General features: G+C 37.1%; 8 non-coding genes across 8 annotated transcripts; all 8 read left to right on the top strand.

Moving 5' to 3' along the window:
* Positions 1-446: 446 nt before the first annotated feature.
* trnat-ugu (transfer RNA threonine (anticodon UGU)) lies at positions 447-519 on the top strand. The gene has a single exon. It is a non-coding gene; the product is annotated as a tRNA-Thr (tRNA).
* Positions 520-2604: 2085 nt separating this feature from the next.
* On the top strand, positions 2605-2677 carry trnat-ugu (transfer RNA threonine (anticodon UGU)). Its single transcript has one exon. It is a non-coding gene; the product is annotated as a tRNA-Thr (tRNA).
* A 2084-nt stretch (positions 2678-4761) lies between these two features.
* Positions 4762-4834, top strand: trnat-ugu (transfer RNA threonine (anticodon UGU)). The gene has a single exon. It is a non-coding gene; the product is annotated as a tRNA-Thr (tRNA).
* Positions 4835-6918: 2084 nt separating this feature from the next.
* Positions 6919-6991, top strand: trnat-ugu (transfer RNA threonine (anticodon UGU)). The gene has a single exon. It is a non-coding gene; the product is annotated as a tRNA-Thr (tRNA).
* A 2084-nt stretch (positions 6992-9075) lies between these two features.
* On the top strand, positions 9076-9148 carry trnat-ugu (transfer RNA threonine (anticodon UGU)). The gene has a single exon. It is a non-coding gene; the product is annotated as a tRNA-Thr (tRNA).
* A 2084-nt stretch (positions 9149-11232) lies between these two features.
* Positions 11233-11305, top strand: trnat-ugu (transfer RNA threonine (anticodon UGU)). Its single transcript has one exon. It is a non-coding gene; the product is annotated as a tRNA-Thr (tRNA).
* Positions 11306-13400: 2095 nt separating this feature from the next.
* trnat-ugu (transfer RNA threonine (anticodon UGU)) lies at positions 13401-13473 on the top strand. Its single transcript has one exon. It is a non-coding gene; the product is annotated as a tRNA-Thr (tRNA).
* A 2084-nt stretch (positions 13474-15557) lies between these two features.
* trnat-ugu (transfer RNA threonine (anticodon UGU)) lies at positions 15558-15630 on the top strand. Its single transcript has one exon. It is a non-coding gene; the product is annotated as a tRNA-Thr (tRNA).
* The last annotated feature ends 106 nt before the right edge of the window (positions 15631-15736 follow it).

Here is a 15736-nt window from a genome sequence, read left to right as displayed (position 1 = left end):
ATAATTTCTCTAACCTCTCTGGAATACAACTGAACTATGATAAGTGTACCATTATAAAATGGGATGGTTTTCAGAGATTGGTGGGAGTGGTTGAGGGTAGCTGAAGGGTGGGACGTAAAATAAATACAAATATATGACTAATGTAAAATATACTGTGTCCATAATATGTGTATAGTATGTATAAGCTAGAAGTAGAAGCCTAAGTATTGTTGTCCATTAATTTTCTCAAATTAGGGAGGGGTGGTAGGGTTATGGGAAAATAATAAAATAAAATGTTTGTAAAAATGTTTTATGAGGGATTGGAAATAATGCAGACATTACATTGAAGATACCCACATTCTATCTGCAATATTAAAGCTGATCTACCCCTAAAAATAACAAATAGATGAAGGAAAGGAGACAAGTAAAGGAGGAGAGGAGACTATTAAATGAGTTTTCTGAAGAATGGCTCCATAGCTCAGGGGTTAGAGCACTGGTCTTGTAAACCAGGGGTCGTGAGTTCGATTCTCACTGGGGCCTTGATTTTGACTCTACCCTCTGTGACATTCATCTGAAACGCTGCACAGGGTGGGAGTTACCATTTCTCTCGCTCTATACAGCAGAAAGTTCAAAATGTGACAATAAACTGACAATATATCGCCCTGCAAAAATAATTCTCCCTGTATTACTACTGTAAGAGACATTGCCAAACAAACTGACGATACCATTCCACCTTTGCCGATTCTGTCCTTGGCCGCCCATCATGATTAAAAAAGGGCTGAAACTAGAGACAGGAGTAGCAGAGGTCATGTAAACCAGTGATGCATGTTGAAAGAATAACAACATTAACTTGGACTTTTCCTTATATTAACTGTAACTCAGTAAAACCTTTTCAGTTGTTGCGTGTTGCGTATATATTTTTTGTTCAGTATGGTAAATAATGTCTACTTCTGAGAAAGTATTAAAACATAGAGCTAGGGGGCAGTATCCTGAATTTCTGCCTGACTGATGTGCCCAAAGCAAACTGCCTGTTACTCAGGCCCAGAAGCTAGGAAATGGATATAATTGGTAGAATTTGATAGAAAACAATTTGAAGTTTCTAAACTGTTAAAATAATGTCTGTGAGTATAACAGAATTTATATGGAAGGCAAAAACCCGAGGAAAATCCATCCAGAAATATTTTTGGTGGGCGGTAACAGGCCTTTCCAATGCAAGTCTATGGGCCTACATATAAAAATTCTTCCCATATTGTAGTACCTATGGATTCCACTAGATGTCAACAGTCTTTATACAGGGTTTCAGGCTTGTTTCTTGAAAAACAAACAAGTAATAGTAGTTTTTTCCAAGGGAGCTCAACAGGAAAAGTAGGCTTTTGTGGCGCACGTGAATGAGGGCGCGCTCTTCGTTATTTTCCTTTCCTATTGAACACCGTTCTTTCCGTCTGAAATATTATAGTTTATTTACATAGTAGGGTACCTGAGGATTGAATAGAAACATTGTTTGACTTGTTTGGACGAAGTTTACCGGTAGCTTTTGGATTCCTTTGTATGCATGTTGAAGGAGTGGATTACTGAAATCAATGGCGCCAACTCAACTGACTTTTTTGGATATAAAGAAGGACTTTATCAAACAAAACGAACATTCATTGCGTAGCTGGGACCCTTGGGATTGCAAACAGAGGAAGATCTTCAAAGGTAAGTGATTTATTTAATCGCTATTTGTGATTTTGTGAAGCCTATGCTGGTTGAAAAAATATTTTTGATGTGGGGAGCTGTCATCAGATAATCACATGGTATGCTTTTGCCATAAAGCCTTTTTGAAATCCGACAATGCAGTTGGATTAACAGGAAGTTAAGCTTTTAAATGATATAAGACACTTGTATGTTCATGAATGTTTAATATTATGACTTTGTCATTTGAATTTGGCGCTCTCCAATTTCACCGGATGTTGTCGGAAGAGGGTATTACTGTCAAGAGGAGTGAAACAAGGTTGTCCACTATCGACATATCTATTTATTATGGCCATCAAAATAAAATGATAGCTATTAAAATCAGATCCAACAATAATATCAAAGGGATAGAAATCTGAGGCTTAAAAACCAAGGTGTCATTGTACACTGAGGACTCATGCTTTCTTTTAAATCCACTGTTTTGATCCCATAGACAATCTAGATAATTTCTCTAACCTCTCTGGAATACAACTGAACTATGATAAGTGTACCATTATAAAATGGGATGGTTTTCAGAGATTGGTGGGAGTGGTTGAGGGTAGCTGAAGGGTGGGACGTAAAATAAATACAAATATATGACTAATGTAAAATATACTGTGTCCATAATATGTGTATAGTATGTATAAGCTAGAAGTAGAAGCCTAAGTATTGTTGTCCATTAATTTTCTCAAATTAGGGAGGGGTGGTAGGGTTATGGGAAAATAATAAAATAAAATGTTTGTAAAAATGTTTTATGAGGGATAGGAAATAATGCAGACATTACATTGAAGATACCCACATTCTATCTGCAATATTAAAGCTGATCTACCCCTAAAAATAACAAATAGATGGTCATGAAGGAAAGGAGACAAGTAAAGGAGGAGAGGAGACTATTAAATGAGTTTTCTGAAGAATGGCTCCATAGCTCAGGGGTTAGAGCACTGGTCTTGTAAACCAGGGGTCGTGAGTTCGATTCTCACTGGGGCCTTGATTTTGACTCTACCCTCTGTGACATTCATCTGAAACGCTGCACAGGGTGGGAGTTACCATTTCTCTCGCTCTATACAGCAGAAAGTTCAAAATGTGACAATAAACTGACAATATATCGCCCTGCAAAAATAATTCTCCCTGTATTACTACTGTAAGAGACATTGCCAAACAAACTGACGATACCATTCCACCTTTGCCGATTCTGTCCTTGGCCGCCCATCATGATTAAAAAAGGGCTGAAACTAGAGACAGGAGTAGCAGAGGTCATGTAAACCAGTGATGCATGTTGAAAGAATAACAACATTAACTTGGACTTTTCCTTATATTAACTGTAACTCAGTAAAACCTTTTCAGTTGTTGCGTGTTGCGTATATATTTTTTGTTCAGTATGGTAAATAATGTCTACTTCTGAGAAAGTATTAAAACTTAGAGCTAGGGGCAGTATCCTGAATTTCTGCCTGACTGATGTGCCCAAAGCAAACTGCCTGTTACTCAGGCCCAGAAGCTAGGAAATGGATATAATTGGTAGAATTTGATAGAAAACAATTTGAAGTTTCTAAACTGTTAAAATAATGTCTGTGAGTATAACAGAATTTATATGGAAGGCAAAAACCCGAGGAAAATCCATCCAGAAATATTTTTGGTGGGCGGTAACAGGCCTTTCCAATGCAAGTCTATGGGCCTACATATAAAAATTCTTCCCATATTGTAGTACCTATGGATTCCACTAGATGTCAACAGTCTTTATACAGGGTTTCAGGCTTGTTTCTTGAAAAACAAACAAGTGATAGTAGTTTTTTCCAAGGGAGCTCAACAGGAAAAGTAGGCTTTTGTGGCGCACGTGAATGAGGGCGCGCTCTTCGTTATTTTACTTTCCTATTGAACACCGTTCTTTCCGTCTGAAATATTATAGTTTATTTACATAGTAGGGTACCTGAGGATTGAATAGAAACATTGTTTGACTTGTTTGGACGAAGTTTACCGGTAGCTTTTGGATTCCTTTGTATGCATGTTGAAGGAGTGGATTACTGAAATCAATGGCGCCAACTCAACTGACTTTTTTGGATATAAAGAAGGACTTTATCAAACAAAACGAACATTCATTGCGTAGCTGGGACCCTTGGGATTGCAAACAGAGGAAGATCTTCAAAGGTAAGTGATTTATTTAATCGCTATTTGTGATTTTGTGAAGCCTATGCTGGTTGAAAAAATATTTTTGATGTGGGGAGCTGTCATCAGATAATCACATGGTATGCTTTTGCCATAAAGCCTTTTTGAAATCCGACAATGCAGTTGGATTAACAGGAAGTTAAGCTTTTAAATGATATAAGACACTTGTATGTTCATGAATGTTTAATATTATGACTTTGTCATTTGAATTTGGCGCTCTCCAATTTCACCGGATGTTGTCGGAAGAGGGTATTACTGTCAAGAGGAGTGAAACAAGGTTGTCCACTATCGACATATCTATTTATTATGGCCATCAAAATAAAATGATAGCTATTAAAATCAGATCCAACAATAATATCAAGGGGATAGAAATCTGAGGCTTAAAAACCAAGGTGTCATTGTACACTGAGGACTCATGCTTTCTTTTAAATCCACTGTTTTGATCCCATAGACAATCTAGATAATTTCTCTAACCTCTCTGGAATACAACTGAACTATGATAAGTGTACCATTATAAAATGGGATGGTTTTCAGAGATTGGTGGGAGTGGTTGAGGGTAGCTGAAGGGTGGGACGTAAAATAAATACAAATATATGACTAATGTAAAATATACTGTGTCCATAATATGTGTATAGTATGTATAAGCTAGAAGTAGAAGCCTAAGTATTGTTGTCCATTAATTTTCTCAAATTAGGGAGGGGTGGTAGGGTTATGGGAAAATAATAAAATAAAATGTTTGTAAAAATGTTTTATGAGGGATAGGAAATAATGCAGACATTACATTGAAGATACCCACATTCTATCTGCAATATTAAAGCTGATCTACCCCTAAAAATAACAAATAGATGGTCATGAAGGAAAGGAGACAAGTAAAGGAGGAGAGGAGACTATTAAATGAGTTTTCTGAAGAATGGCTCCATAGCTCAGGGGTTAGAGCACTGGTCTTGTAAACCAGGGGTCGTGAGTTCGATTCTCACTGGGGCCTTGATTTTGACTCTACCCTCTGTGACATTCATCTGAAACGCTGCACAGGGTGGGAGTTACCATTTCTCTCGCTCTATACAGCAGAAAGTTCAAAATGTGACAATAAACTGACAATATATCGCCCTGCACAAATAATTCTCCCTGTATTACTACTGTAAGAGACATTGCCAAACAAACTGACGATACCATTCCACCTTTGCCGATTCTGTCCTTGGCCGCCCATCATGATTAAAAAAGGGCTGAAACTAGAGACAGGAGTAGCAGAGGTCATGTAAACCAGTGATGCATGTTGAAAGAATAACAACATTAACTTGGACTTTTCCTTATATTAACTGTAACTCAGTAAAACCTTTTCAGTTGTTGCGTGTTGCGTATATATTTTTTGTTCAGTATGGTAAATAATGTCTACTTCTGAGAAAGTATTAAAACTTAGAGCTAGGGGCAGTATCCTGAATTTCTGCCTGACTGATGTGCCCAAAGCAAACTGCCTGTTACTCAGGCCCAGAAGCTAGGAAATTGATATAATTGGTAGAATTTGATAGAAAACAATTTGAAGTTTCTAAACTGTTAAAATAATGTCTGTGAGTATAACAGAATTTATATGGAAGGCAAAAACCCGAGGAAAATCCATCCAGAAATATTTTTGGTGGGCGGTAACAGGCCTTTCCAATGCAAGTCTATGGGCCTACATATAAAAATTCTTCCCATATTGTAGTACCTATGGATTCCACTAGATGTCAACAGTCGTTATACAGGGTTTCAGGCTTGTTTCTTGAAAAACAAACAAGTAATAGTAGTTTTTTCCAAGGGAGCTCAACAGGAAAAGTAGGCTTTTGTGGCGCACGTGAATGAGGGCGCGCTGTTCGTTATTTTACTTTCCTATTGAACACCGTTCTTTCCGTCTGAAATATTATAGTTTATTTACATAGTAGGGTACCTGAGGATTGAATAGAAACATTGTTTGACTTGTTTGGACGAAGTTTACCGGTAGCTTTTGGATTCCTTTGTATGCATGTTGAAGGAGTGGATTACTGAAATCAATGGCGCCAACTCAACTGACTTTTTTGGATATAAAGAAGGACTTTATCAAACAAAACGAACATTCATTGCGTAGCTGGGACCCTTGGGATTGCAAACAGAGGAAGATCTTCAAAGGTAAGTGATTTATTTAATCGCTATTTGTGATTTTGTGAAGCCTATGCTGGTTGAAAAAATATTTTTGATGTGGGGAGCTGTCATCAGATAATCACATGGTATGCTTTTGCCATAAAGCCTTTTTGAAATCCGACAATGCAGTTGGATTAACAGGAAGTTAAGCTTTTAAATGATATAAGACACTTGTATGTTCATGAATGTTTAATATTATGACTTTGTCATTTGAATGTGGCGCTCTCCAATTTCACCGGATGTTGTCGGAAGAGGGTATTACTGTCAAGAGGAGTGAAACAAGGTTGTCCACTATCGACATATCTATTTATTATGGCCATCAAAATAAAATGATAGCTATTAAAATCAGATCCAACAATAATATCAAAGGGATAGAAATCTGAGGCTTAAAAACCAAGGTGTCATTGTACACTGAGGACTCATGCTTTCTTTTAAATCCACTGTTTTGATCCCATAGACAATCTAGATAATTTCTCTAACCTCTCTGGAATACAACTGAACTATGATAAGTGTACCATTATAAAATGGGATGGTTTTCAGAGATTGGTGGGAGTGGTTGAGGGTAGCTGAAGGGTGGGACGTAAAATAAATACAAATATATGACTAATGTAAAATATACTGTGTCCATAATATGTGTATAGTATGTATAAGCTAGAAGTAGAAGCCTAAGTATTGTTGTCCATTAATTTTCTCAAATTAGGGAGGGGTGGTAGGGTTATGGGAAAATAATAAAATAAAATGTTTGTAAAAATGTTTTATGAGGGATAGGAAATAATGCAGACATTACATTGAAGATACCCACATTCTATCTGCAATATTAAAGCTGATCTACCCCTAAAAATAACAAATAGATGGTCATGAAGGAAAGGAGACAAGTAAAGGAGGAGAGGAGACTATTAAATGAGTTGTCTGAAGAATGGCTCCATAGCTCAGGGGTTAGAGCACTGGTCTTGTAAACCAGGGGTCGTGAGTTCGATTCTCACTGGGGCCTTGATTTTGACTCTACCCTCTGTGACATTCATCTGAAACTTTACACAGGTGGGAGTTACCATTTCTCTCGCTCTATACAGCAGAAAGTTCAAAATGTGACAATAAACTGACAATATATCGCCCTGCAAAAATAATTCTCCCTGTATTACTACTGTAAGAGACATTGCCAAACAAACTGATGATACCATTCCACCTTTGCCGATTCTGTCCTTGGCCGCCCATCATGATTAAAAAAGGGCTGAAACTAGAGACAGGAGTAGCAGAGGTCATGTAAACCAGTGATGCATGTTGAAAGAATAACAACATTAACTTGGACTTTTCCTTATATTAACTGTAACTCAGTAAAACCTTTTCAGTTGTTGCGTGTTGCGTATATATTTTTTGTTCAGTATGGTAAATAATGTCTACTTCTGAGAAAGTATTAAAACTTAGAGCTAGGGGGCAGTATCCTGAATTTCTGCCTGACTGATGTGCCCAAAGCAAACTGCCTGTTACTCAGGCCCAGAAGCTAGGAAATGGATATAATTGGTAGAATTTGATAGAAAACAATTTGAAGTTTCTAAACTGTTAAAATAATGTCTGTGAGTATAACAGAATTTATATGGAAGGCAAAAACCCGAGGAAAATCCATCCAGAAATATTTTTGGTGGGCGGTAACAGGCCTTTCCAATGCAAGTCTATGGGCCTACATATAAAAATTCTTCCCATATTGTAGTACCTATGGATTCCACTAGATGTCAACAGTCGTTATACAGGGTTTCAGGCTTGTTTCTTGAAAAACAAACAAGTAATAGTAGTTTTTTCCAAGGGAGCTCAACAGGAAAAGTAGGCTTTTGTGGCGCACGTGAATGAGGGCGCGCTCTTCGTTATTTTACTTTCCTATTGAACACCGTTCTTTCCGTCTGAAATATTATAGTTTATTTACATAGTAGGGTACCTGAGGATTGAATAGAAACATTGTTTGACTTGTTTGGACGAAGTTTACCGGTAGCTTTTGGATTCCTTTGTATGCATGTTGAAGGAGTGGATTACTGAAATCAATGGCGCCAACTCAACTGACTTTTTTGGATATAAAGAAGGACTTTATCAAACAAAACGAACATTCATTGCGTAGCTGGGACCCTTGGGATTGCAAACAGAGGAAGATCTTCAAAGGTAAGTGATTTATTTAATCGCTATTTGTGATTTTGTGAAGCCTATGCTGGTTGAAAAAATATTTTTGATGTGGGGAGCTGTCATCAGATAATCACATGGTATGCTTTTGCCATAAAGCCTTTTTGAAATCCGACAATGCAGTTGGATTAACAGGAAGTTAAGCTTTTAAATGATATAAGACACTTGTATGTTCATGAATGTTTAATATTATGACTTTGTCATTTGAATTTGGCGCTCTCCAATTTCACCGGATGTTGTCGGAAGAGGGTATTACTGTCAAGAGGAGTGAAACAAGGTTGTCCACTATTGACATATCTATTTATTATGGCCATCAAAATAAAATGATAGCTATTCAAATCAGATCCAACAATAATATCAAGGGGATAGAAATCTGAGGCTTAAAAACCAAGGTGTCATTGTACACTGAGGACTCATGCTTTCTTTTAAATCCACTGTTTTGATCCCATAGACAATCTAGATAATTTCTCTAACCTCTCTGGAATACAACTGAACTATGATAAGTGTACCATTATAAAATGGGATGGTTTTCAGAGATTGGTGGGAGTGGTTGAGGGTAGCTGAAGGGTGGGACGTAAAATAAATACAAATATATGACTAATGTAAAATATACTGTGTCCATAATATGTGTATAGTATGTATAAGCTAGAAGTAGAAGCCTAAGTATTGTTGTCAATTAATTTTCTCAAATTAGGGAGGGGTGGTAGGGTTATGGGAAAATAATAAAATAAAACGTTTGTAAAAATGTTTTATGAGGGATTGGAAATAATGCAGACATTACATTGAAGATACCCACATTCTATCTGCAATATTAAAGCTGATCTACCCCTAAAAATAACAAATAGATGGTCATGAAGGAAAGGAGACAAGTAAAGGAGGAGAGGAGACTATTAAATGAGTTTTCTGAAGAATGGCTCCATAGCTCAGGGGTTAGAGCACTGGTCTTGTAAACCAGGGGTCGTGAGTTCGATTCTCACTGGGGCCTTGATTTTGACTCTACCCTCTGTGACATTCATCTGAAACTTTACACAGGTGGGAGTTACCATTTCTCTCGCTCTATACAGCAGAAAGTTCAAAATGTGACAATAAACTGACAATATATCGCCCTGCAAAAATAATTCTCCCTGTATTACTACTGTAAGAGACATTGCCAAACAAACTGATGATACCATTCCACCTTTGCCGATTCTGTCCTTGGCCGCCCATCATGATTAAAAAAGGGCTGAAACTAGAGACAGGAGTAGCAGAGGTCATGTAAACCAGTGATGCATGTTGAAAGAATAACAACATTAACTTGGACTTTTCCTTATATTAACTGTAACTCAGTAAAACCTTTTCAGTTGTTGCGTGTTGCGTATATATTTTTTGTTCAGTATGGTAAATAATGTCTACTTCTGAGAAAGTATTAAAACTTAGAGCTAGGGGGCAGTATCCTGAATTTCTGCCTGACTGATGTGCCCAAAGCAAACTGCCTGTTACTCAGGCCCAGAAGCTAGGAAATGGATATAATTGGTAGAATTTGATAGAAAACAATTTGAAGTTTCTAAACTGTTAAAATAATGTCTGTGAGTATAACAGAATTTATATGGAAGGCAAAAACCCGAGGAAAATCCATCCAGAAATATTTTTGGTGGGCGGTAACAGGCCTTTCCAATGCAAGTCTATGGGCCTACATATAAAAATTCTTCCCATATTGTAGTACCTATGGATTCCACTAGATGTCAACAGTCGTTATACAGGGTTTCAGGCTTGTTTCTTGAAAAACAAACAAGTAATAGTAGTTTTTTCCAAGGGAGCTCAACAGGAAAAGTAGGCTTTTGTGGCGCACGTGAATGAGGGCGCGCTCTTCGTTATTTTCCTTTCCTATTGAACACCGTTCTTTCCGTCTGAAATATTATAGTTTATTTACATAGTAGGGTACCTGAGGATTGAATAGAAACATTGTTTGACTTGTTTGGACGAAGTTTACCGGTAGCTTTTGGATTCCTTTGTATGCATGTTGAAGGAGTGGATTACTGAAATCAATGGCGCCAACTCAACTGACTTTTTTGGATATAAAGAAGGACTTTATCAAACAAAACGAACATTCATTGCGTAGCTGGGACCCTTGGGATTGCAAACAGAGGAAGATCTTCAAAGGTAAGTTATTTATTTAATCGCTATTTGTGATTTTGTGAAGCCTATGCTGGTTGAAAAAATATTTTTGATGTGGGGAGCTGTCATCAGATAATCACATGGTATGCTTTTGCCATAAAGCCTTTTTGAAATCCGACAATGCAGTTGGATTAACAGGAAGTTAAGCTTTTAAATGATATAAGACACTTGTATGTTCATGAATGTTTAATATTATGACTTTGTCATTTGAATTTGGCGCTCTCCAATTTCACCGGATGTTGTCGGAAGAGGGTATTACTGTCAAGAGGAGTGAAACAAAATTGTCCACTATCGACATATCTATTTATTATGGCCATCAAATTAAAATGATAGCTATTAAAATCAGATCCAACAATAATATCAAAGGGATAGAAATCTGAGGATTAAAAACCAAGGTGTCATTGTACACTGAGGACTCATGCTTTCTTTTAAATCCACTGTTTTGATCCCATAGACAATCTAGATAATTTCTCTAACCTCTCTGGAATACAACTGAACTATGATAAGTGTACCATTATAAAATGGGATGGTTTTCAGAGATTGGTGGGAGTGGTTGAGGGTAGCTGAAGGGTGGGACGTAAAATAAATACAAATATATGACTAATGTAAAATATACTGTGTCCATAATATGTGTATAGTATGTATAAGCTAGAAGTAGAAGCCTAAGTATTGTTGTCAATTAATTTTCTCAAATTAGGGAGGGGTGGTAGGGTTATGGGAAAATAATAAAATAAAATGTTTGTAAAAATGTTTTATGAGGGATAGGAAATAATGCAGACATTACATTGAAGATACCCACATTCTATCTGCAATATTAAAGCTGATCTACCCCTAAAAATAACAAATAGATGGTCATGAAGGAAAGGAGACAAGTAAAGGAGGAGAGGAGACTATTAAATGAGTTTTCTGAAGAATGGCTCCATAGCTCAGGGGTTAGAGCACTGGTCTTGTAAACCAGGGGTCGTGAGTTCGATTCTCACTGGGGCCTTGATTTTGACTCTACCCTCTGTGACATTCATCTGAAACTTTACACAGTGCTGCACAGGGTGGGAGTTACCATTTCTCTCGCTCTATACAGCAGAAAGTTCAAAATGTGACAATAAACTGACAATATATCGCCCTGCAAAAATAATTCTCCCTGTATTACTACTGTAAGAGACATTGCCAAACAAACTGACGATACCATTCCACCTTTGCCGATTCTGTCCTTGGCCGCCGATCATGATTAAAAAAGGGCTGAAACTAGAGACAGGAGTAGCAGAGGTCATGTAAACCAGTGATGCATGTTGAAAGAATAACAACATTAACTTGGACTTTTCCTTATATTAACTGTAACTCAGTAAAACCTTTTCAGTTGTTGCGTGTTGCGTATATATTTTTTGTTCAGTATGGTAAATAATGTCTACTTCTGAGAAAGTATTAAAACTTAGAGCTAGGGGGCAGTATCCTGAATTTCTGCCTGACTGATGTGCCCAAAGCAAACTGCCTGTTACTCAGGCCCAGAAGCTAGGAAATGGATATAATTGGTAGAATTTGATAGAAAACTATTTGAAGTTTCTAAACTGTTAAAATAATGTCTGTGAGTATAACAGAATTTATATGGAAGGCAAAAACCCGAGGAAAATCCATCCAGAAATATTTTTGGTGGGCGGTAACAGGCCTTTCCAATGCAAGTCTATGGGCCTACATATAAAAATTCTTCCCATATTGTAGTACCTATGGATTCCACTAGATGTCAACAGTCTTTATACAGGGTTTCAGGCTTGTTTCTTGAAAAACAAACAAGTAATAGTAGTTTTTTCCAAGGGAGCTCAACAGGAAAAGTAGGCTTTTGTGGTGCACGTGAATGAGGGCGCGCTCTTCGTTATTTTCCTTTCCTATTGAACACCGTTCTTTCCGTCTGAAATATTATAGTTTATGTACATAGTAGGGTACCTGAGGATTGAATAGAAACATTGTTTGACTTGTTTGGATGAAGTTTACCGGTAGCTTTTGGATTCCTTTGTATGCATGTTGAAGGAGTGGATTACTGAAATCAATGGCGCCAACTCAACTGACTTTTTTGGATATAAAGAAGGACTTTATCAAACAAAACGAACATTCATTGCGTAGCTGGGACCCTTGGGATTGCAAACAGAGGAAGATCTTCAAAGGTAAGTGATTTATTTAATCGCTATTTGTGATTTTGTGAAGCCTATGCTGGTTGAAAAAATATTTTTGATATGGGGAGCTGTCATCAGATAATCACATGGTATGCTTTTGCCATAAAGCCTTTTTGAAATCCGACAATGCAGTTGGATTAACAGGAAGTTAAGCTTTTAAATGATATAAGACACTTGTATGTTCATGAATGTTTAATATTATGACTTTGTCATTTGAATGTGGCGCTCTCCAATTTCACCGGATGTTGTCGGAAGAGGGTATTACTGTCAAGAGGAGTGAAACAAGGTTGTCCACTATCGACATATCTATTTATTATGGCCATCAAAATAAAATGATAGCTATTAAAATCAGATCCAACAATAATATCAAAGGGATAGAAATCTGAGGCTTAAAAACCAAGGTGTCATTGTACACTGAGGACTCATGCTTTCTTTTAAATCCACTGTTTTGATCCCATAGACAATCTAGATAATTTCTCTAACCTCTCTGGAATACAACTGAACTATGATAAGTGTACCATTATAAAATGGGATGGTTTTCAGAGATTGGTGGGAGTGGTTGAGGGTAGCTGAAGGGTGGGACGTAAAATAAATACAAATATATGACTAATGTAAAATATACTGTGTCCATAATATGTGTATAGTATGTATAAGCTAGAAGTAGAAGCCTAAGTATTGTTGTCCATTAATTTTCTCAAATTAGGGAGGGGTGGTAGGGTTATGGGAAAATAATAAAATAAAATGTTTGTAAAAATGTTTTATGAGGGATAGGAAATAATGCAGACATTACATTGAAGATACCCACATTCTATCTGCAATATTAAAGCTGATCTACCCCTAAAAATAACAAATAGATGGTCATGAAGGAAAGGAGACAAGTAAAGGAGGAGAGGAGACTATTAAATGAGTTGTCTGAAGAATGGCTCCATAGCTCAGGGGTTAGAGCACTGGTCTTGTAAACCAGGGGTCGTGAGTTCGATTCTCACTGGGGCCTTGATTTTGACTCTCCCCTCTGTGACATTCATCTGAAACTTTACACAGGTGGGAGTTACCATTTCTCTCGCTCTATACAGCAGAAAGTTCAAAATGTGACAATAAACTGACAATATATCGCCCTGCAAAAATAATTCTCCCTGTATTACTACTGTAAGAGACATTGCCAAACAAACTGATGATACCATTCCACCTTTGCCGATTCTGTCCTTGGCCGCCCATCATGATTAAAAAAGGGCTGAAACTAGAGACAGGAGTAGCAGAGGTCATGTAAACCAGTGATGCATGTTGAAAGAATAACAACATTAACTTGGACTTTTCCTTATATTAACTGTAACTCAGTAAAACCTTTTCAGTTGTTGCGTGTTGCGTATATATTTTTTGTTCAGTATGGTAAATAATGTCTACTTCTGAGAAAGTATTAAAACTTAGAGCTAGGGGGCAGTATCCTGAATTTCTGCCTGACTGATGTGCCCAAAGCAAACTGCCTGTTACTCAGGCCCAGAAGCTAGGAAATGGATATAATTGGTAGAATTTGATAGAAAACAATTTGAAGTTTCTAAACTGTTAAAATAATGTCTGTGAGTATAACAGAATTTATATGGAAGGCAAAAACCCGAGGAAAATCCATCCAGAAATATTTTTGGTGGGCGGTAACAGGCCTTTCCAATGCAAGTCTATGGGCCTACATATAAAAATTCTTCCCATATTGTAGTACCTATGGATTCCACTAGATGTCAACAGTCGTTATACAGGGTTTCAGGCTTGTTTCTTGAAAAACAAACAAGTAATAGTAGTTTTTTCCAAGGGAGCTCAACAGGAAAAGTAGGCTTTTGTGGCGCACGTGAATGAGGGCGCGCTCTTCGTTATTTTCCTTTCCTATTGAACACCGTTCTTTCCGTCTGAAATATTATAGTTTATTTACATAGTAGGGTACCTGAGGATTGAATAGAAACATTGTTTGACTTGTTTGGACGAAGTTTACCGGTAGCTTTTGGATTCCTTTGTATGCATGTTGAAGGAGTGGATTACTGAAATCAATGGCGCCAACTCAACTGACTTTTTTGGATATAAAGAAGGACTTTATCAAACAAAACGAACATTCATTGCGTAGCTGGGACCCTTGGGATTGCAAACAGAGGAAGATCTTCAAAGGTAAGTTATTTATTTAATCGCTATTTGTGATTTTGTGAAGCCTATGCTGGTTGAAAAAATATTTTTGATGTGGGGAGCTGTCATCAGATAATCACATGGTATGCTTTTGCCATAAAGCCTTTTTGAAATCCGACAATGCAGTTGGATTAACAGGAAGTTAAGCTTTTAAATGATATAAGACACTTGTATGTTCATGAATGTTTAATATTATGACTTTGTCATTTGAATTTGGCGCTCTCCAATTTCACCGGATGTTGTCGGAAGAGGGTATTACTGTCAAGAGGAGTGAAACAAAATTGTCCACTATCGACATATCTATTTATTATGGCCATCAAATTAAAATGATAGCTATTAAAATCAGATCCAACAATAATATCAAAGGGATAGAAATCTGAGGATTAAAAACCAAGGTGTCATTGTACACTGAGGACTCATGCTTTCTTTTAAATCCACTGTTTTGATCCCATAGACAATCTAGATAATTTCTCTAACCTCTCTGGAATACAACTGAACTATGATAAGTGTACCATTATAAAATGGGATGGTTTTCAGAGATTGGTGGGAGTGGTTGAGGGTAGCTGAAGGGTGGGACGTAAAATAAATACAAATATATGACTAATGTAAAATATACTGTGTCCATAATATGTGTATAGTATGTATAAGCTAGAAGTAGAAGCCTAAGTATTGTTGTCAATTAATTTTCTCAAATTAGGGAGGGGTGGTAGGGTTATGGGAAAATAATAAAATAAAATGTTTGTAAAAATGTTTTATGAGGGATAGGAAATAATGCAGACATTACATTGAAGATACCCACATTCTATCTGCAATATTAAAGCTGATCTACCCCTAAAAATAACAAATAGATGGTCATGAAGGAAAGGAGACAAGTAAAGGAGGAGAGGAGACTATTAAATGAGTTTTCTGAAGAATGGCTCCATAGCTCAGGGGTTAGAGCACTGGTCTTGTAAACCAGGGGTCGTGAGTTCGATTCTCACTGGGGCCTTGATTTTGACTCTACCCTCTGTGACATTCATCTGAAACGCTGCACAGGGTGGGAGTTACCATTTCTCTCGCTCTATACAGCAGAAAGTTCAAAATGTGACAATAAA

This window comes from Salmo salar, chromosome 02 (assembly GCF_965601325.2).
Source record: "Salmo salar chromosome 02, fSalSal1, whole genome shotgun sequence".
Taxonomy (NCBI): domain Eukaryota; kingdom Metazoa; phylum Chordata; class Actinopteri; order Salmoniformes; family Salmonidae; genus Salmo; species Salmo salar.
This window is presented reverse-complemented; position numbering and strand designations above follow the sequence as displayed.